Raw genomic sequence first — 3,104 nt, 5'->3', positions numbered from 1 at the left:
TGCCATTCATGCTATTTTGCATTTAAAAGAGAAAACTTCTTGACAGTGTCCTTGGAAGAAGACTGATAAATTTTGATGGAAAACTGAATATAAGCTCCTTTCTACAGCTATGTATGTTTAATATCTAAAGTGATGGTTGAAGACTTCCTTCAGGGTGAACTCCCCTTTAGAAGAGCCATCATTTAGCTTTTTTCACACCTTTTTTTCAGTCTTGCTTCCTACACGGCTAACACACCTAATTTGGGCCTTGTAGGATGCTGCAGGCCTGCAATTTGTTCTGAAATTATCAGGGATTCAACTACATAAAAGACTGAAACCTAGTGAATATAACTGGCTGCAATTAGCCTTTCACGGGTCTCTGTGCCCTTCGACTTCAAACACATACAAGGGTCGTGCTAATTGGAGCGATATCAAGTGAATCCACTTTTCACACAGAACAGTAAAACTATTCCTTTAATGTGCATTTATGGGGTTTTTTACAAGAACTTTTATTGCTCAAAGTGCCAAAATAATCAGAGGGGAAAAAAATAAGACACTGTCAACTTAGAAACCACAAACAGTAGAAGTCAGTTAAGAAAATTTGTTTCACAGACTGGTTCTGCTTCTTTTGAAAGGCAGAGAAAAGTTCACGACTTCAAGTGCCTCTGATTGTTTTGAAAGTTTGCACATTCATTAAAACCAATGACCACATATTTTCAGATAAGCTTTGTGCACGTTGTTTTATAAAATATAAATATTGAAGAAGCAAAAAGATCACTTGTTTGATTAAAGACACATGACCCTGTTCCAGGCAGACACTGAAGACATACAGGTGCATTTCCACTGGGACTTCAAGCCCTCAGCTGTCCTAGGGCAAGTCTTAGGATCGGCACTACTAACTTTTCTGCAGTAGCACTGGAACAGCCATTACCTGAGTAGTCAAATCATGTGCACTCACATAAACCACAAGTGCAACGACCCTGATCATTGAAATCGTTAGTGGAAACAAGTCTGGAACTCAAAATGTATCCACCCATCAATGCATGGCATAGAAATGGCTTACAAGAAAACTACATACATAAAATTTCTCATACTGTTATTTTAAGCTGAAGCTTGAGTTCATATTCAGGAGCTCACTGGGCACAAATTCATATCCTCCATATGATTACCAGTTATCTATGTTGTTTATATGCAAGACCTTGAAGTAGCTCTGCTATCATCACGGTATTCACAAAATGCTACACATTGGCACACTTGTTATAGGGTAGCTAAGAAGGTAATGTCCAATATCCAGATTCTCACTGCAGAAGTCATATAGCACAGGTGTCACCACAGAGATAAGTACAGTCTACAATATATTCGCACCATAATCACACAACATCACTACACGTTTATTCTCATATGTTGGTTTTACTGTAGATCAACCTTTCTTACTGGGAGTACTCTTAACATTTCCACCCTGTTTTCACAGTAGCTGTTATAACCATAGACAGATTTCCCAAAAAACCATAGACAGATTTCCCAAAAAACCCCCGAAGCAATTAACCCAAAAAACCTTGAAGCAATTAAGCCAGCAATTAGCAACTCCAAAGAGAAGCACATGAACAAATGACCTGCTCTGCTCAAAGGAATGATTGGTTAAGGACCATCCCTGAGAACTTCAGATCTGTAAGGACTTTTTCCTGAGACGAGGATGGGATAATAAACCTTTTGTCTTGGAGTACTCACTTGGCCCTACAGCTACCACAGGGAAAATATACTCTATATGAAGATGCATTACATTAGTGTAACAACTTCTGCACCCACAGATATGCAGGGGGTTTGTGTTTTGTTTTGGTTTTTTTAAATAGAGTACCCATTCTCCCATGGGAAGCTAAGATTATAAAGCACTGGAGAAATCCCAGACATTTATTGAACACTTAAAAGGCAAGAACATGACTGTCTTGAATGGGTCCTTACTGAACGGACAGGTGACTATCCATTTGTGTTACCTACTCCGTACATTTTTTTCTTATAGGGCAGTGCCCCATAGCATACTCCCCAGGACATCTCTTTTGAATATCCAACTGATAGAGTTTCCTGGGACAGAAATGATGGGGAGAGATTTCCAGAAACCTTCTTGTGGTGGGTTGACCCTGGCTGGACACCAGGTGCCCACCAAAGCCGCTCTGTCACTCCCCTCCTCAGCTGGGCAGGGGAGAGAAAATGTAATGAAAGGCTCCTGGGTCAAGATAAGGACAGGGAGAGATCATTCACCATCACAGGCAAAACAGACTTGACTTGGGGAAATTAATTTAATTTATTGCCAATCACAATCAGAGAAGGATAATGAGAAATAAACCATTAATTTTAAAATACTTTCCCCGCACCCCTCCCTTCTTCCTGGGCTCAACCTTTCTCTACCTCCTCCCCAGCGGTGCAGGAGGACGGGGAATGGGGGTTGTGGTCAGTTCATCACACATTGTCTCTGCCGCTCCTTCCTCCTCAGGGGGAGGACTCCTCACATTCTGCGCCTGCTCCAGCGTGGGTCCTTTCCACGGGGTGCAGTCCTTCAGGAACAGACTGCTCCAGCGTGGGTCCCCCGTGGGGTCACAAGTCCTGCCAGCAAACCTGCTCCAGCATGGGCTCCTCTCTCCATGGGGCCACAGGTCCTGCCAGCAGCCTGCTCCAGTGCGGGCTTCCCATGGGGTCACAGCCTCCTTCGGGCATTCACCTGCTCCAGTGTGGGGTCCTCCACGGGCTGCAGGTGGATATCTGCTCCACCATCATCCTCCATGGGCTGCAGGGGGACAGCCTGCCTCACCATGGTCTTCTCCAGGGGCTGCAGGGGAATCTCTGCTCTGGCGCCTGGAGCACCTCCTCCCCCTCCTTCTTCATTGACCTGGGTGTCTGCAGAGTTGTTGCTCTCACATCTTCTCACTCCTCTCTTCCTGCTGCTGTTGTGCAGTACTTTTTACCATTTCTTAAATATATTATCACAGAGGTACCACCAACGTTGCTGACAGGCTCAGCCTTGGCCAGCGGCGGGTCCCTCTTTGTAGCCGGCTGGCATTGGCTCTATCAATCTTGGGGAGCTTCTAGCAGCTTCTTACAGAAGCCACCCTGCAGCTCCCCCCCTACCAAAA

Source organism: Grus americana, unplaced genomic scaffold (assembly GCF_028858705.1).
Source record: "Grus americana isolate bGruAme1 unplaced genomic scaffold, bGruAme1.mat scaffold_273, whole genome shotgun sequence".
Taxonomy (NCBI): domain Eukaryota; kingdom Metazoa; phylum Chordata; class Aves; order Gruiformes; family Gruidae; genus Grus; species Grus americana.
Note: the sequence above shows the minus strand (reverse complement) of the source record.